Genomic DNA, 26,657 nt, shown 5'->3' on the forward strand with positions numbered 1-26,657 from the left:
CAAAAATAACATCAAAATCTACCATGTCTAACTAAACTAAATCAGCCATGGTACTCTGGTGATTGGCGGAAACGGGACAATCACGATAGACTCGTTCTGCTAGAATGGAGTCACCAACATGTGTAGAAACACTGAAGGGCTCACTAAGTTGCTCAGGAAGAACATTAAAATTCATCGCAACATACAAGGTTACAAAGGATAAACTCGCTCCTGGATCTAGCAAAGCATAAACAATAAAGTTAAAAACTTGGATCATACCAGTGACAACATATGGCGAATCCTCTTGCTCTTGGCAACTAGTGATAGCATACAGATGGTTTCCTCATCCACTTGCCCCTGAAGCAGCTCCTCTAGATGCAGCTCATCTAGATGCAACTCTATCTGGTAGAGCAACTGAAGAAGACTGGGCTATATTGCCCCCATTATCATTACCCTAATTGTTCTTTAGATACTCTCGCATAAAATGACCATTCTAGCCACACTTGAAACAACTAGTGGAGCCATCACGACACATCCCTGAGTGGTTCCTACCACACTTAGCACATGTAGGAGGCTTACTACCCCCTTGTGTCATACTACCCTGAGAATAGGCTGGTTTAGCTCTGAAATTCTGACTATTGTACTCACTTTTGTTCTTTGGTGCAGGTACACTAGCAGATAATGAAGCAAGTCCCTTTTGTTTCTGTTGGAAGCATGACTGGTTCGCATTATTCTTCTGCTGCCTGGACTCATTCCCTGATGTCTTTGCCCACTTATTCTTAAACTCTTCCCTATCCCTCAACTTGTCCTCCTCAACTTGTTGCACATGGATCGTTAGCATTGCTATGTCCATATCACATATCACCATAGCTGCCTTGCGTTTCTTTGTTGATAAACGAGACAACCTAGCAACGAAAAAACTCATCCTGCTCTTCATGTCAGCGACCATCTCCGAAGCATACCGAGAAAGTTGTGTGAACTTCAGACTATACTCAAGAACGCTCAAAGAATCCTGCTTAAGAGTGAGGGACTCTCGTACCTTTGCATCTATTAGTTTTGGGGGAAAGAAACGCCCCAAGAAGGCTTCCTCAAACAAAGCCCAGCTCCCAATCAGTTACGTGCAAGCACGAGTTAGAAATAAATTGTATAAAGATGAACTTTATCGCACAAAATGAGTACCAAAGAAGTGAGATAGTTTCTAAATGTTGCAGCCTCCTAATTACAGATGTGGCGCACTTTACACCGATAACTAAGACTCTATAGACACGGCTTCATAGACTCCCTAGGACTCTTGAACTTTATGCTCTGATACCAAGTTTGTCACTCCCCGAGCCTACATCTTGGGCGGAACTGGCACTCGAGAACCATTGTTGGCCCAAAGCGAACCCTTGGCCTGGCTTACTTACTCAGTGAAAGACTTTAAGCATCAATAACATAACTCAAATGCAAGATAAATCAACTGTCTCAAACTAAACTCATAATGTATTAGAAATAAATATTTAACTTAGCCAAAGTGGCAACTCAAATCTGAACATAAGCCAATGACAAGGTGAAGACAAATGACTAACTGACTGTCTATCTATGAAGCCTCTAAAACTGAGATGGATGTCGGGATATGATCCAAGACATCCTAATGAACTAAAATACTGAAAGCAATAAAATAGATGTTTCGGAAGCAATGAGGCTCACCAACAACTCTGGAGCTCAACTAGAATCAACGATGTGCTAGATGTTGATCCTGGTTACCTGTATCTGCATCATAAAAAGATACCAGCCAAATGGGATCGGTACATTGAATGTACGAGTATGCGAGGGGAATACTAAGCAAGGCATAAGCTTGAAAGGAACTGAAATAACAAACCTGGTCTTAACTTAACTCAACTGAACTGAACTGAACTCATTTCAATATAAAGCAATAACATAAATCTAATATAAAGAAAAGCTTTTAAATCATGGATATCAACTTTGTGTATTTCGAAATACCATAAGAATTTGTGTGTATATAAAGATACAATATAAATTCTGAAATGTATATAAAAATACAAAAATATTTTTTATAGGAGTTTCTCTAAACGACAACCATTACTTAAGAGCTATTGTGATGATATAACACTTTGCCTCATGCTGCGAGGGCCGTGTTATACCTTGCCGAGGTATAGAACCTGACTACTAAGTGGATCCAATAGTCTATACTAAAAAGCACTAAGGAATCATCTAAAAAGTATGACCCTTTTCTACCCATAGTGGCAACATGGTTTATGGGGGATGGGAGTTGTTTGAACTCTCCCCCATATCGGTGCTCAATACTACTCCCAAAATATGATACTAGCTCTTATGTTTAGAAACATACTTCTTTCTGTTGTTTGAGAAAATTGCTCAAAACTTAGCTCATAAGCTCCTCTTGGAAATCAAAGTTTTCTCTCTTGCTTAATCATGAAAGCATTTACTCTTTAACTGAAAACTAGCTCAGAGGCTCTTTTGGAAATCAAGGTTTCCTTTCTACTTTAAATGTGAAAATATTTTAGTCTTTGAGAATACATAGTCCCGATATACACTTTTGAAGAAATGAACTTCAAATTTTACTCTTTACTCAATTCAAAACACAAGTCTTAAAACAAAGTTAAAATATTTGTAAAAGATTTTTGGAAGGATCTATGAACTTCTCTTGACTTGGCTCTTAACTTCTCTTGACCTAACTCTTAACCTCTCTTGACTTGACTCTTAACGTTATTTGAATTGAATTATGGATTCAAGGATTGTGATTTGTGATATGAAAGATCTCATGATGTTTAGGAGTGGTTTTAGATAGCTAAACATGAGAAAAGATCAGGAAATCACTGTCTTGAAGTAAGTCCGCGACGCAGAGATGTATTTAATTATTTAGTTGCGAAATAAATTTTGAGGCAGAACGGTCTGTCACCACTCCGCGACGCGGAGAAAATTTTGTCAATCCTGAGGAACTCGCGGACCTGGTACCCAGATTTTCCCGACTTGTTCCTTCTTTGTTTTCTGACTCGAATTCACCTAAACTCGGTTCTTTTTTTCAAATTCTCTTTAGATTTAGATACCCAGTATGTATACACAAGAATCTAACTCAAAAAACTCAAGGAAACAACATTATAACCTCAAGGAACTCCTCAATCTCAACCTAACTCAAGAATGAAGGCCAATTTCAAGAACACCATTCAAGATTCATCAACTTTCAACTTTCTAGAACGAATTTCGCTGAAATAAACATGATTGGCGCGTGGGTGAACGAACCCAACACTATGAAAGACTCACATACCTCGTAGGGATTAACCCTTGGTGAAATCCACATGAAAATCTCCAAGAAATCGACGAATCCTTGCTTCTTATCCTCTTTTTCCTTTTCTTTTCTCTTCTCCCAAAAGCCTAACTCTTTTTTTGAAAAGCGTAAGCTGAATCCTATCAGTTTAGACCCCATCTTAATTACCAAAAATGAAATTAAAATAATAGAGTATGGAAAAGACCATAATGCCCTTCTAAAATTCGAATTGGACTTTCCTTATCCAAATAGCCCAACTTCGAATAGGCATATCTCACTCATACGAACTTGGAATTTAGCAAACTCCACAACGTTGGAAAGATAATTCAAAGATCTTTCCTACGGTATCTGGAAACACACCTAACTCATCCTGAGCTACGAGTTATGTTCGTTTGAAGTTGACCAAAAACTCAAACTTAAAATAACTTAACCAATTTTCCAGATTTTTCATTCTTTCGAAAAATGACTCTTTCTAATTCTAGTCCTTTCTAGTTCCTTCAATTAGCGAGATGTTACAATTTATCTTCACTATTTACAACCTCATTATCTTCCTATTCATTGCTAGGAAGACTTTCTCAACTATAAATGGTGGTGGTCTTCATTTGGTTTAGATATACAAGAAAACAATAGAGTGCATAAAGTTTGTCAAAAGAGAGTTCTTGTTAGTTGAAGGGAGGTTTTCTTTTTTGTGGAGCTTTGGACTCAACTCTTGTCCAGAGTTGTTGTGTTATATTTTGTGATTAGGTTATTGTATCCTGGAGGGGACAAGTCAAGAAGGACTACTGCTAGACCGGTGAAAAATATTTATTGCAGTGAGCTTGAATCTCCTTAAAGAGAGCGAGATATCTGCGCCTCAGCGAAGAGATTTTATTTCTTCATTTTATTTTCAATTATAATCTTGTAATTTTGTTATTTTTCAATAACAACATCAATTATAGGGTGGATTGTGTTTTAATTTGATTCACATTTTAGATTAATTAGTGAAATTGTCCGCACTTTGCGTGGCTATAAGAAATATTTATAAGACAATAGTATATAATATTTATAGAAAAATGTCTGAAATATATCTGAACTTTGACCGAAATTGCTGTAACAATCCCAAACTTTGGGCAGGACCTATGACCCCCTGCACTCTTTAATAGTGTATTTTAAAGATATATTAGTGCCCATGTGGACAAGTTACTATATATAATGATGCAATATTTATGATGTTCACGTGAGAACTTATATATCTTTAAAATACACTATTAAATAGTGTAGGGGGTAGTAGGTCCTACCTAAAGTTTTGGATTATTACAGCAATTCAGTCAAAGTTCGGATATATTTCGAACCCTTTTCCCTAATATTTATATTTAGTTTAGTATTAGATATATAGACAATGTTAATATTTCTCTTAGGCACACTAGAAACTTGACCTAATATCTTTTTTGGCTAAAACTACCATAACGATGGATGCAGCTAGGTTAACTTAAGGCAAAGAAAAAATAATAATTCATATGTTATACTGAAATATTGAGTAGTTCTCTTGGTGAAGTCGTTATCGTGGAGAGTAATATTTTGTACGTCTCTTATAATATATGAGATAATAATATTTCAGAATTATTAATTTTGGTATGACAATTCTTGCATTATAATCCTGTTATTATAAGTTTGTCTGCGAACCAATGATTCTTAATAAAGAAAAATGATAAATTTACGATTGAGGTCACCCGTCTAATAAGAAGATTGAACAAGAGTACCACAAAAATCACATATCTAATATGAAGATTAGGCATAAGTACTGCAAAAATCACATGTCTAATAAGAAGATAAGGTATGAGTATCGCATAAGTCACACGTCTCATAAAAAGATCAGGCCTAAATACCGTAAAAGACAAACGTCTAATAAAAAGATTAGGCATAAAATGATAAAAATGTGGACGGACTTAGATAGCCCACTTGTGTAAGTCAAAAGTTGGGTGTTTAGATTTTTGTTTCCAAGACCTCTAATTAATAGGCACATTGGAACGTAGTAGTAGTAGTTGTTTCGAACTTCAACAAGTACTACTTTGATTCATCTATAACTAATAATAAGGACGATAAGGTTAGGAGCAAGTTGTTAATCTCAATATTTTTTTTAAAAAAGTACTCTATTTGTACACTCTCACAAATCACGTTTTAATCATAAGATTTGGTGGCCGGCATGGATGCTTATTGGTTGGTTCAGTTTGGTGTTGAAGTTTATAGATTCAAGTTATTGGTTTTTGATTTCTAGACATGCTAACTCATTATAAAACCATTAAGATATTGACTTATTGGTTTAACTGATAAGATTTGACACAAAATAATCACTCAACACTTAGAAACAAGGTGACATACTAAATGAACCATCATGAGCTGACAGATTGCATCTTGCTCAAAAATAAATACTGACACATTGTAGAATAACCGAGAGTTTGAGACAACCAGAAATAAAAGTATGAAACTAAAATCTAAGTCAAAGACTTTATATACATCTTGACATAAATATAATTTATGTTTGCTGTTTCTAAAAAAAATTCTTTATTAATTAACTATCGGGTTATCGGTTAACCTGTTAAGAAAAAATCTCAAACTTAGAACCAATAACCTGATAATAAAAAAAATCAAAACTATTATCGAAAATACTAAACCAATAACCCATTATTAATGAAACAGTAACTTTTTTTTCAATTCAAATTATCGATTTCAGTTCGATTTTGAACCGCCCCACTTAGTGAAATTGAAAATTCATAGGAGTTACTAATTTTCTATTGACGACTGAATTGAGTTTAAAAAGGATTTCACATAAAAGCATAGAAATTCATAATATGATCAGTTAAATTGACCTATCTGTTATGCAATTTATCATATTATGTACATACATACGGGCGGAGATGAATATCAAATCTTTGGGATTTAATTATCAAATAATCGGGCTGGGTTGAAATAGAAATCGGATTGAGTCATGATCCGTCTATTTAGGCTCAAATGAGCTAAAAATCAGGTTGGGTCATGCTCCACAAAATTTGACCAGCTTAATCTCAATAATTTTATCATATCACAACTTAACTATTATAACCACAATTTAAGTTAGAATTTACAAATAGATAAATAAATACTAGAAGATATAAAATAGATAGTAACTCGTCCCTTCAACATAAGAACGTACGTTACAAAAATATGTATAAAAAGAAGGGATTCCCCCCCGAACTTGTCTCGAAAAGTTAGTTACACGCTTAAACTATTACAGTGACCTATTGCACACCTTTAATACTCAAAAGTGAATTTATTACCACCCTGAGACGTGTAATACCACTCTCACATTATGTGGTGTATTACAATCGCTGCCACATCAGCGTTACATTTGTACCATGTCATAAATTATAACTTTTTGTTTTCTTTTCTTTATTAATTAACTTTTCTTTTGTTAATTATATTTTACTCTAATTAATCCCTAATTAATTATTTTAATTCTTTAATAATTATATCTTCTTCATCACTAAATACCACCCATTTCAATTCTCATTTCATTGGAAAAATCATATCCGACCACCTTCACTATTGATTTTGTTCTTTCACCATCACTATATCACCTTCAATTCTTCTTCTTCTCTTCTTTGTCACCCAACACCAAATATCAACCATATCCTTTGGAATATAATTCTCCTATGTTTGCCTCCTTGCCTTGTGATCTTCAAGTACATATTTATAAAATTCTATCATACTCTTTCCTAACGCCTTCATTCGTTTTATGTATCCTTGCATTTAAGGTTTAGGATTTAGGCTTATTTTATTTTATTACATAAAAAAACGTCATTTACACTTCTTGTATACTAGATTTGGACAAGTACATCAGGTGGCAGGTTGTGATGTAGTGATAAGACTTTTTCATCATTAGTTAGAAATATTAATTTAAAGTCTTGAAAATAATAAAAAAAATTATTTGGAGCGTCATCTCTAAGAACTTGCAATGTGTCGGTCCGATTTTAATCGAAGTTCCAATATAAGTACATCCTAATTTTGTTTTGTGGGGACAACCTATAACCCATGTGTTAAGGAAGAAAGTCTTCCTTTTCTGTTTGCATTATGATTTTTGGCATATCGTTATTGAAATTCAGTATAGGTTAATTAATACTCCATATGTCCCTAATTACTTGTCCATTTTTCCTTCTATAGTTGTTCCTAATTACTTGTCCATTTTGACAAATCAAGAAAAGACAAAATAATTTTACCTATTATACACTCAATTAATTACTTTGAAAAAGGTAGAATTTCTTGAAAATCTTAAATTTTTAATTCATCCACTTCATAATTAATAGGGGTAAAATGGTAAACTTACTATGTCAATAATTGCTTTCTTAATAGGTATGTCAATTCAAAAGTGGACAAGTAATTAAGGACATAGAGAGTATAAGGTGAAAATATACACATTTTATTTTATCTCTATAGAGACAAAAATATTAGAGAGTAGAATGAGTTATACCATACCTATATAAGATAACTTGTGAAAAATATATATACAGGGTAAGTGGTACTTTAATAATGTGGAAATAAAAGAGTATTATTTATTTTGAGTGTGAATTAATTTTTGTAATATTTTATCTAGGCCTACACAATGTAAATTTGTTTACTATAATGATATTAATTATTGTTTTTGTCCCATGATTCTTTTTCTTATTTAAAACGATTTTCACATATTTCTTGATGTCATTATTATTTTTATTTTATCACCATTATTTTTGTTGTTATTCCTCATTTTTCAACAAATTGATATAGAGTCTTGGTTTGAGATATCTATATTTTTGGTGAACGATGAAAGTCAATCCTAGTAGAACGATTAGCGTAAATTATGCCATTTGAAAAGAAAAATGGAAGATTTTTAATCTATATCAATTTCTAAATATCTTAAAAATTTAAGACTCTGAAAGTTTTCAATTTGTACAATAGCTTCATACGCAGTCATTATTGTAGAGCTTTAAAATTTGAAAATTGAATTTCAACAAATAAGCTCAATTTTGACTGGCCATTATTGCAAAAAAAATGATTACGTATAAAGGGGCCTAGTCTGAAATTTTGAGTGATTTGATGTAGTTTTTGAAGTGTTTTGGATGAATCTGGTTCTTGATTTCAAGGGAGAAGACGAATTCAATTTTTTATGTAATATTATATATTATTATATATGAATATATAAATGTCTCTTCTAATTTTGTATAATATTATATATTGGTTGTATAATATTGTATGTCAAGCTTTTTAATATTTTTGTAAAAATATAATATAAGAGTTTTGTATATTATTTTATACCGGATGTAAAATATGTACGTGAGATTGTGTTTTGAGCTAAAAATTTATAGTATAAGTTTTGAGCTGTATTTTTATAATATAAATTAGGTAATTTTACTTTTATGAAATCATCCAAAAAAATAAGTAATAATAGTTATTCTTATGATATTTTCTCCCCCTCTTGTCTCGTATATTACACTTGTAAACTAGGACATTTTATTGTACTAGTTTTGGCTTGTTAGTCTTCAAACCAAAATTAACCATGTCATATATTAGAAGGGTCCTGATCAAAGCCATTTATTTAAACACTTGATTTTCAATATAAATTGTTTTTCAAAATAATAAATATATTTAAAATATTGTATGATTAACGTATATAAGCATAATTCATACTTAAAATTATATGAAAAATATATATAATATATTAGGATATTTTTGGAATTAAAAGGTAGAAATGAAGAATTTGTAGGGATTGATTTTATTAAATATTTAGTCTACTTAAATTAAGGAAGAAATATAACTAGTTACCTTATTTATAGGGGAAAATATCAAAAAATTGTTCTAGATAATGATTTTTTTTTTTTTTGGCTTATTTGCTTAGTATTTATGTAATTTATCATAGCAGAATTAAGTGAGGAACATCAATTGTTTTACACAATTAGTACCCCATCTCTACCTAGAAGCTTGTGAAAAAAATCAGTTTGTATAACAATTTCTTAGGCACACAAAAAACTGATCAAATATCTTTTCACTATTTTTATTTTTTTTACCCTCCCTAGGTCCCACCCCTTTTGCTCCCTTGGTGACTCGAACTCACAACCTTCGAGTTGGAAGTGAAGGGTGCTTACCATCCGAGCAATATCTTTTCACTAATTGGAATCTTGATCAAAGACACTTGTGTAAGTCCAAAGTTGGCAGTTTTGATTATTGTTTCCAAGTCCTCTAATTAATATAATAAGCACATTGGCAAGTAGTAATAGTAGTTTTTTTGAACTTTAACAAGTACTATTTTGGATTCATCTATAAATAATAAGGACGATAAGGTTAGGAGGAAGATGTTATTAATCTCAATATTTTATAAAAAAAGGTATTCAATTTGTACACTCTTACAAAGTCATGTTAATGGACTTTATCATCCCCTCTCTACGTTGTTTTCTAGTCAAAACATTGCATAGCTTAAATCACGTTTTAATCATAAGATTTGATGGCCGTCATGGATGCTAATTGGTTCGTTCGATTTGATTTTGAAGTTTATCTACAGTAAGCTTAATTTCAAGATTAGGGTTATGAGTGTAGCCAGAAAATTCATGAAGGGTGTCCAAACTTTGAATAGTAATTTTATTTAAAAAACGATGATTTAAATTACCAAAACAAATAATCACGTTAAGCAATATTTAATTAAATATAAGAATATTTTTGATAGAATTACAAGTGTATAATTCAAAACTAACATAAAGACAAAATAAACTACTATTGAAAACATAATTTAAATATATTATTATAATTGTACTTGACGAGGTTTCATATCCTGAAATGTTTTTATAATAGACTCGTTAGAAATAGTACGAAATACTTTATTTTTTACATAAGGCACTATACAACCGTCTAAAAACTCATCATCCATTTGATTTCACAAGTCATTTTTAATATACTTCATTGTTGAGAAAGCTCTTTCAACGGTTGCAATAGCAGCTGACAAAAACAAAGCAAATTTCACTAAGCGAAATATAAGTGGATAAGTTAAGTTTTTCTTTGTCTCTACCAATTTTCTTGAAAGTTCACCAAGTCCACCTAAATCAGAGAATCTTTTATAAGATCACGTACATAGATAATGTAATTGGGTAAATGAGTCTCCTATTTATTGAGAAAGAAAACCTTATTCCATAAGGAAAAGGTATTAAAATTTAAGGAAATAATTCAATTTTAATTGAAAAAATTCGCAAGGAAAAAGTATCAAATTTAAGGAAATCTTATTCCACGAGGAAAATGTATTAAAATTTAAGGAAATAATTCAATTTTAATTGGAAAAAAAATAGCTAGTGGAGGTTAGATTCGAACTTGGGTCCCTGAAGCCAATCATGACAGCGGAGAATCGAACTAGGACAAAGAGTAGGTTTGCGATGGCTCTTGCCAATTCCACCACGCATTACTTTGTTTCAAGGTGTCCAAATTCTATATATACCAATAGAAAGTCAAAACTTTACGTGTATATATAATATAATTTTCCGATGAAGCGTGTCCGATTGGACACCCTGGAGCCTATGTGGCTCCGCCCCCGGAGTCATCAACCATATCCTTTGGAATGTAATCTTCCTCTGTTTGCCTCTTTGCCTTGTGATCTTCAAGTACATATTTATAAAATTCTGTCATATTATTTCCTAAAGCCTTCATTCGTTTTACATATCCTTGCAAGTCCAACCAATTAAGCCCAAGGTATCCAATCCCCAAGATTAATCACCCCATTAAGAAGAAACCACTCATCAAACATCCATTACAATTTTTCATGAGTTAATTAGTTTATAATCCTGTTTAATATTTAATAAATAGTTTAATTTTTTGAGTTAATTAGTTTATAATTAAGTTAATTATTTGATTTTGTTAAGATTAATAAGCTTGTTAATTGATTTACACCGTATTACACTTGTATGTCAAGCTTTTAAATATTTTTTGTAAATATATAATCTAAGAGTTTTGTATATTGGTTTATACCGTATTACACTTGTTAACTAGGACATTTTATTGTAGTTTTGGCTGGGGAAGCTTACTTGTTAGTCTTCAAATCAAAATTAACCATGTCGTATAAGAGGAATCCTGATCAAAATCACTTATTTAAAGACTTGGTTTTCAATAATAAATTGATTTCAAATTAATAAATATATTTAAAATATTGTATGATTTCCTTATATATAGAGCCGTTAATATGTGCTAGGTTCATTGCGTCAGACTAGTCTTATCTGTGATTTAACCAGGGTAAGCTAAGATTTTTAGAGCTCGTTTAAGAAAAAAACTTTTTAGTCCGGCCCGAATAAACCCACAGGTCTGTGGGGGCTTGAGCAATATGTGGGAAAAATAAAAAATAAGAAAAAAATTCAAGGAATCCTATCGTGTATGAAGCAAATTACATCTTATCCCTATCCTTTTTGAATTTACATAAAATTCTTCAAATTTGTGTCATTCGGATACATAGCAGTTGATCCATCAAATAACTTGTCTGTTGAGATTAAAAAAGAAATAAAATGTAAAATTAAATATCAAATCCATAGATCACGTAAAATCAAGTTGATGTCAATCTCTTCCAAATTGTAACAACTTCAAACATTTCAAATTTCAAATTTTCTGCTCTCTAATCTCTCACAAATCGTAACAAAATTAAAATCGTTGAAATCATTAGCTGATATATGATGAATATATCTATTTTGTTGAGACATTCAAGAATATGGTAAAGCGAGGTGAGTTATGAACGATACAAAAGTGATTGAATAATTGTTGGAGAAATGATTTATTATGTGAATCTCAAATCCGCTATTACTGCTAAATTAGAGTTCGATGATTTGAGGAAAAATCTGAAAATTTGATACATCGTAGAAGGTAAATGATTTCCAATGATAATTAGGAATGACATGGGAGTAAAATTGTACTAAGAGATAAAAAAAATGAGCCTTAATTTGCAATATATCCACTATGTATTGATACAACGAACATGATGATTGGAGCGATAAATTGCTTTGATGCTACACCCGGTGAAATTGTTTGTGTCGAAGGTTCAGAAAAGGTTGCACAAGATCTTGTTGTGGTTGAATAAAAAATAGGTGATTTGTATTATATATCGGAATTAGAAGTAACAAATTACATAACTGATTCAAACAATACAGAGGTGAAGGAGAGGCAATTGTATAAGGATAAAACAACGCTCGTCTTTGTAATGGCGAAATAAAAAATAGAGCATAACTTCAATTTCAGGGTAAAGATATATGATAATAAAAGGTATGGAATTAGTTGTTTTGTGACGTGTATTAGATTTTTTTAAAATTTTTGATACATAAGTCATGATACATTGTCACTTCTAAAATTTTTAGTGATTTATTAGTTGTTGACTTGTTGTAATGCTACCTGTTTTTTTTTTATTTTTATAAAAGTATCATGGCTAAATGTTTTTTAGATTTGTGTTTTTGATATGGATATATAAGTCACGATACATTAATAGTAAATGTTATTGCACGTAACGTATTTGTTTTTTATCTGTACATTATCGTGTGGTCATGCGATGTACTTTTTTTTGTATAAATGTATCAGTATATACGAATGGGTACTGATTTTTATGAAACATATCATACTAATAATGTGTATCTGATGCATGTAGCAAAGAGTATCAATTAGAATGTATCATGTACATGTTGTATTAATTTGAATGTGAAAATCGTGATCAAGAAAATGACATAATATATTACTATTTATCTATCTTGAAAATAAATATCAAATAAGATATTGACGGTACTCATCCATTAAAGCAGACAGAGGTTGTTAACAAATTTCAAATCCTTCAAATGGAAAATTTTAACGGCAGAATTCATTCTCTTTTGTCTTTCTCACTAGAATCAAAATTCTCATCAATATCTGACTATTTTGAATTTATATCCATATCTCATATGCATGTGATGATAATTTTAAAAATAAAGAGTGTCAAACAAGTCACAGCACGAGTGCGAGCAATCGCCTCTTACGTCGGAGAATGTGAAAAGATGATTTTCACTATCATGTTATGACTTATTTATAAGCCAAACAAGAGTCTATCTAAGAAGATGATATTGAGGATCATTAAAGAAATAAAACTTGGATTAAACATCTAGAGGTGTTTAAGCCATGATCTATACGGTGTTGAATAATCAAAAGAATGAGACACATGCGCAGTATAAGGTTAAAACATTGTAACACATGTTTCATATACCATATGTGTTAAGCGATCAATGGGTTAGTGAAAGAATGGTTCCCTACTTCTTCATTGTGTGAGACTCCAACAAGTTAAAATAACTTATCATTGGAATAACCTTCAACCTTTTACTGTTTTCTGAAGTTTCAATCAATGTTGCAACTTTAGCATGTCACTAATAGTCATGAATGATTCGACAACGCAGTGCATGTCTAGAAAAGCATGATCAAAGATATTGGCTTTTTTGGGTGTACAGTCATTCCATAAATCTCCTCCATGCTTATATCTTCTGGCTTCGTATCTCCTGTTAATTTCCAATTGAACCCATGCAACAAATTAGCCATTGTTGTTCGAACAACCTTCATACCAAGGCTATACCCCGGGCACCTTCTCCTTCCAGAACTAAATGGCAACAATGCGAAATTTTGCCCTTTTATATCTATGTTATTTTCTATGAATCTTTCTGGAATGAACGCTTCTGCCCTATCCCAATACTTCGGATTTCTTCCTAAAGACCACGCGTTTACAAAAACAGTTGTCCCTTTTGGTATGTCATAACCAGCAACATTACAATCCTCAATGGAGTAATGAGGAGCAAGCAATGCACATAAAGGGTGAAGTCTAAATGTCTCTTTAATTATGGCATCTATATAAGGTAGCTTAGAGAAGTCCTCTTCTTCTACCCATCGTTCTTTCCCAATGGCTCTGTCAAGTTCTTGGTGTGCCTTGTCCATGATGTTTGGTTGCGTCAAAAGTTCTTGAAATGCCCATTCTATTGTTGCTGCTGAAGTATCTGTTCCACCAGCTATCAAATCCTAACATTGATATATAGCAAAATTACCAAGTATCAACAACAAATTAAGAAAATATTCTACTTGTATCGGAAATAACTGAACTTACATGCATTAGTCCCATCATGCGATCAGAAGTAAGCTGAACTTCAAGATTAGGGTCATCAGCAAGGTGCAACAGAGCATCAACCATATCCTTGGGAACAAAATCCCCTGCTTTTTGCATCTTTATTGTGTTGTGATCGTCAAGTACATATTTGTAAAATTCTGTGAAATTCTTCCCTAAGGCCTTCATTCGCTTTACGTATCCTTGCAAGTCAAACCAACTAAGCCAAGGTATCCAATCTACAAGATTAAGAAAATATTCTACATTGATAATGTTTGTCTGTGATTTAGACTAAATTAGGGGTTGTTTGGTTGGGAACAAATTATCCCAGGATTAGTTATTCTGAAATAACTTATCCAACCACACTATGTTCTTATCTCACGACTATTTATTTTTATCCCTAACACCAAACGATTCCTAAAAATTCAAAATAATTATTTTTTCTAACTTATCTTTTACTAAATAATATCCTCTCTTGTTCATATTAAGGGCATGTTTGGAAAGTCATCTGCTAATTGGAATTAATGTAAATACTAGAGTAGTAATTATTAGCCTAGTAATTACATAGACATGTTTATTTGTCGCAGTGAATTACACTGTAATTACACATGTGTTGTTTGATTGAACAAGTGTAATCATAAGGTTATATTGATTTTTTAAAAATTAATTATTTAAAATTAGAAATTTATATTAGACAAATAAGAGTCTTTATAAAGGATATTAAATTGAATATTTAAGATATATATTGTCTTTTAAAAATATATTAATTAGTAAACATATGTTCTTAACTAATATTATAAAAAAATGATTTATATTTTTTAATTTAGTATATTTTTTTATTAAAATAATCATAAAAACTAAAAATACAGAATCTCTATGAACATCATGAAATGCATGTTTGATAAAAAAAAATTAATATTATAAATATAATGTCATAAAATTTTTAAGGGATTAAGTTCTGAAAAATACCTCAACTTTGGTCGGATTTGTTGTTGCGATACTAAACTTTAATAAGGACCTATTACCTCCTTAGACTATTTAATACCGTATTTTTTACCCCCTGAACTATTTAATAGTGTATTTTAAAGGTATATATGTGCCCATGTGGATACATTATTATTTATAATTTTGCGTTATTTTTTATGTCCACATGGGCAAATATATATATTTAAAATACGGTATTAAATAGTGTAGGGAGGTAATAGGTCATCATGAAAGTTTAGAATCACAACAGTAAATCCGACCAAAGTTGGGGTATTTTTCAGACCCTTATCCCAATTATAAAACATTTGACAAAAAGAAGATCTATCAAGTCTAATTTTTAAAAAATAGCTTTCAATGTAAAATATCGAGTCAATATTCCTAAACCAAACGAAATTGAAAATATATCATAAGTTTTAAATTCAAAGACAAAAAATTTAACATAATATACTCCTATGTCAAATTTCAACATAACATACATAAATATGATTTACAAGAAAAGGAAAACGTAAGTCCATAACTTTATTCAATAATGAATTCTACTTTAATTAAAAATTAAAATACTAACAAAATTATACTAATGATTTTTTTTAGATATTACGAGAAATTGCATGGAATCACATAAAGTAAAGGTGGAGAATAAGAAGGAAATGAAATATAAATAATATAAAAAAAAAAATAGAAAATATTAGAATAATAAAAATCAAAAAGAATTTTGAAATAAAAAAAAATCAAAAAATACATTAAAACGAAAAAATAGAGATAAAAAGAAGAAATTAAAAAGTAATTAACTTGTAATTACACCATGTAATTATCAGCAATTCACGAGTCCAGAGCCTAAAGGGAAAAAAAATTGACCAAAATTTTCAAAAGGGCAACAAAAATAATTTTGTAACCAAAAGGGCAACATTTAAACGGTAGGGTAAACGCCCCTATCATGTAAATTAGGGTAGCAAGGTGCAGCTCCCTATGCGCCTTACAAGGCGCAAGCTGATGTCTTTTTAGTTTTTTCGTGAAAGTAAATTCTTTAAAGAAGAAGGCGCAAGGTCCATGCGCCATACAGGCAAAAGGTGACCGGCGCCTCTCCTTTATTTTTTATTTTTTTAGTTTTTTGCATTCACTTCAATTTATAGCTCACCAATATATTGGCAATTGTTTAATTTAAGTATATAAAAGAACAATTTATAAAAGCCACAAGAAACTAATAAAAAAATTGACCTCAATATCATTAATTAATGGGAAAAAGGACAAATTTACCCCCAAACTTTGATAAATGGTACGTTTATGCCCTCCGTTATACTTTGCGTCCATCTTAGTCCCTGCCGTCCAATTATCGGTACACACATACCCCTCTCATTAACTGCCCCCTCATTCTGTACACGTGTCTAAATCCTAAGCAACTACTCATTTGACCATTGTTTTTAACCCATAAACTAATAACCTGCCCCATAAACCCAATACCCACTTGATTCCCTAACAAATATCCTAAGTCAATTAAAAGACCCAAAAGGTAGAACACTTCGTCGAAATGGGACGCGAGAGTTATAGAGGTAGAAAGCAGTGATGAGAAGCTACTAATTTGCCAGAAACCATTTTCAAGAAGACAAGCTAGCTAAGATTGTAGATGATAATAGTCATTTGTTTGTTACACTTTATCGTACGCTTGGGTGGGTAACTCCACTAAACTCTGTCCGGGTACTTGCGCATACCTGTTTTCCGTACCCAGTTACAAGTCGGGTTTCAAAGCTATGAATCCCCGATCAACGACGTGGGTGTTGACGGAATGATAAGCGTGATTGCTCATGAAATTGCAGAGGTATCAACGAACCCATTAGTTAATGCTTGGTATGCGGGTCAGGACCCGAGTTTTCCGATAGAGATTGCCGATCTTTGTGAAGGGATTTACGATACCGGCGGCGGTGGGTCGTATACAGGGCAAATGTTGAATGAAGAAGATGGTGCTACGTATAATATGAATGGGGTTAGGGATGACAATGAGGCGGGGCGGTTGTGGGGCAAACCCGCATAGACCCGCAAACATACTAACCCGCCCCACATAGCAAAAAATTGTGTTTTCAATCCGCCCCGCTCCGCTCCGCTCCACCCCGCATAGTTTTTTTTCTTTCTTAATTGAGTTTTATTTTTTTGGTAAAAAAATAAACGCGTAACTGTTATACTATTTCCTACTAACATATACATATATAGAGAGATCACTGCCTCAATCATGTAGTTGGGGATATAAATATTTTTTCTTGTTTAATAGAAGGGGTTAGTGAATCTATGGGTCAAACTTATGTTTCATTTGGTTTCTAATTATTTTTTTTGTCAACACAAAATAATACAATTTCAAGAAAATTATAAGGCTTCATTATAGTGTAGCAAAAGTGTTTCTAGAATATTATAGTGTAGAGTGTCAAAATATTTTGAAAAAAAGCAATAACAAAGTAGCTAAAGAGAGAAGCATGGACTAACTTATACATATTTTTCTCAATATTAGAAACTAATTAAGTGAAATTCAGTAGTTGAAATCTTGTAGAACATTTCATTGAGAACTAAATAAATGATTGATATCAATGAAAATATAAAACAATGTTAAGTTTTGTAAAGTGAACTCCACCAAAAACTTGAAGCAAAAGAAAGTGGCGAGTATATATTGAGAGAGAGTTGCAATTTCCACAACCCGCACCCACCTTACATTCCTTAAAAGAAGTTTCAACCCTCCTCACAACGTCCCACACCCGTATAAAGCCCTACCCGCCCCGCTCCGCTCCCCATCCGCCCTGCTCCATTGCCATCCCTAAATGGAGTGAGAAGGATATTTTTGGTTCAGTGGGTGTGGAATCATATTCTGAATTATTGCAGTGGACCAAATGCACTTGATCAGTAAATGTTTCGTTTACAAAATTCAAAATTCTAGCATTTTGGTTCTTATTTATGTTTAAATTTTGGGTTGATTTGGTTATGATGCATATTAATTTAGTTCTGTTTTACTATAAGATATGTAGTGTAATAAAAGTAGTTTGTCTAAATTTGAATTGGTTTGTACCTTTTGAGTCTTTTAATTGACTTATGATATTTTAAAGGGAATCGGGTGGGTATTTACATACGTGTACAGAATGAGGGGGTCGTTAGTGAGAGGGGCATGTGTGTATCGATAATTGGACGGCAGGGACTGAGATGGACACAAAGTATAACGGAGGACATAGACGTACCATTAATTAAAATTCGGGGGTAAATTTATCCTTTTTCCCTTAATTAATTAGCACAATTGTGAACAAATACTACATGACTAATTGGTCACTCAATTACATGCTGACCAGATAATGACATGGCTAACAAAACAGGACAAACACCAAATTTAATTTACCATGGTAACTTTTCAAACGGATCCTACGTGAATTGTTATGATTTGTCATATCCCTTTGACAAATATTAAGGAACATAAATTATAGACTACTGTCGTGTTCTCTCCACACAATTAGCTTTCGAAGTTGATGTCCAATTGTAATATGATTTGGACCATACATAGGATATTTAGTACAATATGACAATGGGGCAGAGGAACATTTCAACAAGGTGGAGTGAGACAGGACATGGCAAATTGAAAAATTTAAATGGGTAGGTCAGACCTATATATTTTTAATTCCATTTTGGACAGATATTTTGTGCTGAAGAGCTTCTTATCGTCATTCAATTATGGAAGTATTCATTAACGTTAATGTAAGAATTTTAACCAAGTAAAATAGGATATGTACTGTATGTGATTTAGAATAAAGTGCAAATATTCAAAATAATTTATAAAGTTTGATCGAGTTCGTATGACCTGTTAAGGAAATGTCATAAGAATTATCTTAGAAGATCTGCTCCAATTATTAGTCTTCTTTTGGAGTGGAAAAGGTGAAAACAGAATTAATATTATTTTTGAAATTCTGATTATTATTTTTTAAAAATGAAAATAAAATTTTCCAAATTTTATGACCACATACTATTCGAATTTCAACTTCAAAAAAATATAAAAATAAAATTCATGATCAAACATACAAAAGAGGGAATGACCTGAGAGATCCTTGTACTTGACTCTATTTGTAAGTTGGATCCTTGTACTTGTGACTTTACCAAATAGACCCTTATATTCATTCAAACATAATATTTTAAACCCTTTTCTCATTTGATATGTGTGCGTGTAATACACTCATTTTACACATGAAATACCATGTCATTTTTTAATAACACGTCATTATTATTATTATTTTATTTTTTTCAATGACACATCAGAAATTAAATTTTAAAACTAAATAATATTAAAAAATAAAAAGTGCAATTTTCTCTCTCTCTTTCCCCCTTCCTACTTCATCTTCTTCATTCCCTCCCACCCTCTACGCCTCACCCCAAAAATTAAAAAAAAATCGTCATTTTCATCTTTCTTCACAGTTCACACTCAAAAGTTTTCTCAATCATAAAATATGATAGATTGTAATTAGCTCTTGCACATGCTTTAGATTCTATTTATTTTAATTTGATTAAAAAGATAAAAAAAAACTTCAAGCTAGGAAAAGTATATTTATGAGTAAATTCAAGCAATAGATCTTAAATTTATGAAAATAGTGAATGATATGTTTTCTTGCAAAAGCTTTTTTTTAATTTTATATTTGATGATTATGGCGATGGGGTGTACGTCAAAGAAGAAGAATAGAAAAGGGGTAGGGGAGGGGGGTATGGGGCTAAAGAAGAAGAGAAAAAGGGTGGGGTTGGGGCTGAAGAAGAGGAGAAAAGGGTGGGGTTGGGGCAAAAGAAGAGGAGAAAAGGGTGGGGTGAGGCTGAAGAAGAAGAGAGAAGGGGTGTGGGTGGGGTGGGCTGAAGAAGAAAGGCGTTGAGATTTTTTATTTATTTATTATTATTATTATTATTATTATTATTATTTTGTCTTAGAAAATTGTTAATTTTTAAATAAAAATATTGCATTCGCTTTAAAAACGCGTGTGGTCACACATTTGTTCAACTCAGTCATTTTAATGCCACATAAGCTCGATTAATGATCAGAGGGGTTTAGAAAATAGCGTTTTATCGAGTTTAAGGGTTCATTTGGTAAAGTGATGAGTAGAAGGGTTCCACTGACAAACGAAGTCAAGTATAGGGGCCTCTCATGTTGTAGTATCATTAAGCCAAAAATTACTCATCAGTCAATGATACTATAATTCTGAACGAGAAACCTTAATGATACCATAATATATATATACTCGTATAGTATCATTGACTAATGAGTAATTTATGTACAAGAAACCTTAATGATACCACAACAATATACATATACTCTTATAATATCAATGACTAATAAATAATTTCTGAACAAGAAACCTTAATGATACCAATACAGTATATATGATACTGATTTAATATCAGTTAAACGAAAATTATCAGCCTTAATAAATGGAAGGTATGGGCTGTAATTACTTTGAATTTGGGTATGAGTTTGTAATTATTTTGAATTTTATGGTTCATTTATGTAGTTTTCCCTTTCTTTTTTTTTGTGGGGGCGGGGGGGGGGGGGGGGGGGGGTCCTTTGGGGCCATTTGGCTGCTTGGACCTGCTGTCTTAAAACAATTGGGCTCTGGTCCATTTTTGTTCCTGAAAGTTCCTATATACACTGAATGCATATTGTTGTATATAGGTTGTATATTGGCCCACTTTCTGTATACTAAGTGTATATAGCCCCTGCAACCTGTTTTAATCCTTTGTATTTGCTGCACTCAACCTGAATATCAGCCCACTGTATACTAAGTGTATACAACCCACTTCAACCTGTGCAACTTGTTTTAATTCTTATTTGTTGCACTCAACCTGAATATCAATGTATACAACCCACTTTTGGGCTTCTTGGAGGCCTGTAATTTAATTTTCCACCCTGAATATTGGTTTCAATTTGAAATTCACATGTTCGCCTGCCATTTTTTTATTTTTTGAACTCGATAATGAAGAGGGTGACTCGGAAGAGGCTTCGGGCCTAAGTGGCCCATTCAATAACGCGGAGGAGAAAGGATTTGAGTTCAACTGGACTCCATGCGAATTCACATGATACCAAAAAAACAAAAGGGAAACAAATTAGTCAAAGGAACGTAATATGAAACAAATAATAAACTAGTGAAAGAAACTAAAATAAAATAAATGAAGCTATCATTCAACCACTTGAATTGGCCAAGGCAAAGAATATGCATATACGAACACTTGTGCCATTTAAACCTAAATATGACTATTGAACATGAATTAATTCAAGACATATATATTCACTTAAGTAACATGAACATCAACCATGTCCTTTGGAACAAAATCCCATGTTGTTTGCATCTTAGTTGTGTTGTGATCGTCAATTACATATTTGTAAAATTGAGTGAAATTCTTCCTTAATGCCTTCATTCGCCTTACGTATCCTTGCAAGTCATTCCAACTAAACAAAGGTATCCAATCTCCAAGATTAATTACCCCACCTAGAACAAACCACTCATCCAACATCCATTGCAGTCTTTCAAGTGTTGCTATTGAAGTATCTGAGTTTGACTGATCACTATAATATTTGTCACTCATAACCATTCTGCTTATAGTGTGAAGAGTAAATCTAGGTAAATGGTCTTTAAGCAAAATTGGTTTTCCTGAGTGAGGGAAAGAGACGAGAAATCAAAGTTTGGCTTTCCTCAATACGAATATACTCTAATGAATCAAGCATCTTGGGAATAAATATCTCGGTTAACAGTTCAAATAATTTTCATTGATAATTACTAATGGACTAATCACTAATTAATAGTACGCAATAGCCAGTAGTCATTGATGAAGTTTTCCCTCTTAGTCCATTCCTACATAAAAAACACTTAATAAAACTTCATATTAACCTGGACAGAGATGTCAATATTGCCCAAACTGGTAAACTCAAAAGGATTCCTCATTACAACCAAGCCAATTTTGATATGAACTATAAGGATAAAACATTACAACACTACTAACGAAAATCATTAATGATCATGAGACCATTACTAATAAAAAAAATTCATTACAGATTGTAGTATTGCAAATTGCAAGCATATCTCACTGACTCACTCGTTGTAATGGGAAGATAAAAACAAAGACTTAAAGTAAGGAAACCAACCATTTGAACCTCAATTTAGACACTTAGAGAATGATATTCAATATAACTCACTGGCGTGGGAGAAGTGACAGTGAATCAGTCAGTGATGCCACAACTTTGGAATATTATTATGAAATTTGAGTGTCAACTATAAAGTCATTGTAAAGAGTCTGAAGATTGAAGTGTAAACCCTAAAGGCTAAAAGTGCCTAAGACCATAAATGATATAAATGTAATTAATTGAACTTCTTATCGGGTTATGGGACACCCGATTAGAAATATGGCCAAACTGAGACCCCAACCGATAAGCCGATAAGAAGTTTATAGTAAACCGAGACTCGAACCGTTAAACCATTTACCCGAACCATTGACCTAATAACCAAATTATCAATTCGGATTATTGGTTTCGGTTCGGTTTTGAACAATACTAGTGCAACTTGCTAGAATTTAATACACTCGGTCCATATTGAGCGATAAGTTTTAACTTTTGATTGTTGTTCAAAATAAGTGGTGTGCCACATGATCAATAATATATTACAATAATTATTTTCTTTCAAATTTACCCTGTTTAGTCAAAGTGACTAAGAAATGATATAAATAGGTATTGTTAAATGAGAAAAAGGTTTGATATACCCCTCAACTTTTCCATTTAAAACTAATTATACCCCTCGTTATAAAAGTGGTTCATATATACCCTTATCTTTATACAAATGATTACATATACCCTTACCGTTACAAAAGGAGCTCACATATACCCTTCATCTAACGGAAGTGAAAAAAATAGTTTAAAATTATTTTTTACTTTAAATTTTAGAAAAAATCATGTAGGGGTATATATATGATCCTTCTAACAAAGTTCAAGGTATATTTTAATCTTTTCATACAAAAATTATTTTTTACTTCTTTGATTATCATTATTCGAGTTTCTTATTTATTTTTTTCAAAATCATTCTTTAGTGTAAAGAAAAAATTTAAACTAATTTTTTTTGCGGCTATATTGTAATTTAGTTTTTGTATTTGTAAAAAATAAAATAAAAATGAGGCATCTATAATAAATTTTACAAGAAAATTAGTGAAACACAAATAAATTTGACCATCAAAATAATAAATTTAAATTAATAATTGAAACAAAAAAGTAAAAAAAATGTGTGGGAGGAGAATCAAATATACCCCATACGGATTATTATTTTTTTTCAAAAAAAGTAGTAATTAAAAGATTAAATTAAAATTAATTTATTCACTTCCGTTAGAGAAAATGATATATGTGAGCCATTTGTATAACAGTAGGGGTATATATGAGATTTGGTATAAATTTATCCTCCATCCGCCTTATAACTGTGATTGTTAGAAATAAGAATATTTTTTAGCCAAAAGATTGACGTTAAGTGTATTTGGGAGGGAGGGGGGGGGGGGGGGATGGAAGATAATTTTATATCAACTGAAATAGTTGAGAGGCATTTTAGGCCGTTTCTTTCTTTTGAGGACAAAGGTCGCAAATTTAAGAAAGTGATCTATCTATCTATTGTCATGAAATGTTGTTCAAGCTAGCTGTAGAGAAAAATAAGTTAACTTCTTTGTTATTTTAAGGAGAAAGGTAGCAAATTTAAGAAAGTGATCTATCTATCTATTGTCATGAAATGTTGTTCAAGCTAGTTGTAGAGAAAATAAGTTAACTTCTTTGTTATTTTAAGGAGAAAGGTGGCAAATTTAATAAAGTGATCTATCTATCTATTGTCATGAAATGTTGTTCTAGCTAGTTGTAGAGAAAATAAGTAAACTTCTTTGTTCTTTTAAGGAGAAAGGTAGCAAATTTAAGAAAGTGATCTATCTATTTATTGTCATGCATGAAATGTTGTTCAAGCTAGTTGTAGAGAAAATAAGTAAATTTATTTTTTCTTTTAAGGAGAAAGGTAGCAAATTTAAGAAAGTGATCTATCTATCTATCTATAGTCATGAAATGTTGTTCAAGCTACTTGTAGAGAAAATAAGTAAACTTTTATGTTCTTTTAAGGAGAAAGGTAGCAAATTTAAGAAAGTGATCTATCTATCTATTGTCATGAAATGTTGTTCAAGCTAGTTGTAGAGAAAATAAGTAAACTTCTTTTTTTCTTTTAAGGAGAAAGGTAGCAAATTTAAGAAAGTAATCTGTCTATCTATTGTCATGAAATGTTGTTCAAGCTAGTTGTAGAGAAAATAAGTAAACCTCTTTGTTCTTTTAAGGAGAAAGGTAGCAAATTTAAGTAAACCTCTTTGTTCTTTAAGAAAGTGATCTATCTATTTATTGTCATGAAATGCTGTTCAAGCTAGTTGTAGAGAAAATAAGTAAACTTCTTTTTTCTTTTTAGGAGAAAGGTAGCAAATTTAAGAAAGTGATCTATCTATCTATCTATTGTCATGAAATGTTGTTCAAGCTAGTTATAGAGAAAATAAGTAAACTTCTTTGTTCTTTTAAGGACAAAGGTAGCAAATTTAAGAAAGTGATATATATCTACCTATTGTCATGAAATGTTGTTCTAGCTAGTTGTAGATAAAATAAATAAACTTCTTTGTTCTTTTAAGGAGAAAGGTAGCAAATTTAAGAAAGTGAACTATCTATCTATTGTCATGTTCAAGGTAGTTGTAGAGAAAATAAGTAAACTTCTTTTTTCTTTTAAGGAGAAAGGTAGCAAATTTAAGAAAGTGATCTATCTATCTATTGTCATGAAATGTTGTTCTAGCTAGTTGTAGAGAACATAAGTAAACTTCTTTGTTCTTTTAAGGAGAAAGGTAGCAAATTTAAGAAAATGATCTATCTATCTATTGTCATGAAATGTTGTTCTAGTTAGTTGTAGAGAAAATAAATAAACTTCTTTGTTCTTTTAAGGACAAAGGTAGCAAATTTAAGAAAATGATCTATCTATCTATTGTCATAAAATGTTATACTAGTTGTAGAGAAAATAAGTTGCCTGAATTCTTGGCCCTTTTTGCCAATGTCTTAGCCTGTCCGTCTCGCATCACCCCTCCACTTTCTTAACATAGTCAGTTACCTCAATAAAGCTCCTCCCTACATAAGTCATATGAACAGATAATACTTGCAACTCATAATTTAATCCCTAATAAATAACCGGATTCTCTCTTCCTTAGTAGTCACCAATTGAGTAGCATATCTACACAAAACATGAAACTTGGCCTCATAAGCAGCCACTGTCATACCACCTTGCTCCAAAGCCATGAACTCAACCTTCTTGCGATCCCTCAAAGTCCTAGGCACATATTTCTCCAAAACAGAGCATGAAATCGGGTCTAGGTAAGTGGAGGTAAAGTAGAAGATCTGCATTCCATGGGAGGAACATCGGTAGTCTCAGTCTGCACCTCTTCTTCTTGTCCCACATCCTCAACATTCTCAACATCAACATTCTCCTCTATCTTTTCATGATGCGCAGGAGGGTTCTCATTCACAGGATCATTCTCAACAACAACTCCATTCCCAGCAGACACTTTGAAGTGAAGCGACTCTGTTCATTCCCGAGTCAATAATTGCCAGAAGATGGAACACTACTCTTTCACGATCTCTTCCCCTAGCTCTTCCTCTACTCCTGCCTCGACTGCGACCTCTAGTTGCAGATTCCTTAGTTGGAGCGTTGACGGGATCTACGGGCCTAACGCCGTTGAATCTAGTGTTAACCATTTGCGGACAGAAGAGTGAAGGAGGTTAGATACCAATTTGAATCGCCAGATTCCAATTGGAATCAAGTCATAGCACGAAAGGAGACAAGAGAAAACAAAGAGATTTCCTAAAGTCCTATAGCCTCTCGAAGAAAATTAAAGGCGTCCCCGTACCGTTCCGCAAGACTCTACTAGACTCGTTTTGGTACATCGAGATGAATGAACCTAGGCTCTGATATCAACTTTGTCACGACCCAGACCATCGTGATTGACACCCACCCTAACTCTCCGGTGGGAGAACCATTACTACAACCCAACCCAGCAACTAAACCAAAACTAAGACATTTAAGTATACGAAAGTAGGAAAAATACTAAGGAAAGAAATAGAGTTCCCATAAATTTTAACAAAAATCTAACAATAATAAACTAACATTGCGGAAGTAATGCCTAGAACCTGAAAGTCAATATACCAAAACATCTAACAATGAACCAACTCTAAACAAGAAGGGATACAACCCCAACCAATGTACTAATAACTAATAGATA

At 32.2% G+C, this 26,657-nt stretch overlaps 1 protein-coding gene and 1 pseudogene across 1 annotated transcript in view; one reads left to right on the forward strand and one right to left on the reverse strand.

Annotated features, from left to right (window-relative positions):
• The window catches only part of LOC125834031 (uncharacterized), a 509,901-nt gene that overhangs the window by 287,425 nt on the left and 195,819 nt on the right, over positions 1–26,657 (forward strand). The gene's annotated exons all lie outside the window — the stretch shown is intronic.
• LOC125833843 (cytochrome P450 71A1-like) overlaps positions 13,688–26,657 on the reverse strand; it is a 28,892-nt pseudogene continuing 15,922 nt past the window's right edge.

Source organism: Solanum verrucosum, unplaced genomic scaffold, assembly GCF_900185275.1.
Source record: "Solanum verrucosum unplaced genomic scaffold, falcon-dt-bn FXZP01000108.1, whole genome shotgun sequence".
NCBI classification, from domain to species: domain Eukaryota; kingdom Viridiplantae; phylum Streptophyta; class Magnoliopsida; order Solanales; family Solanaceae; genus Solanum; species Solanum verrucosum.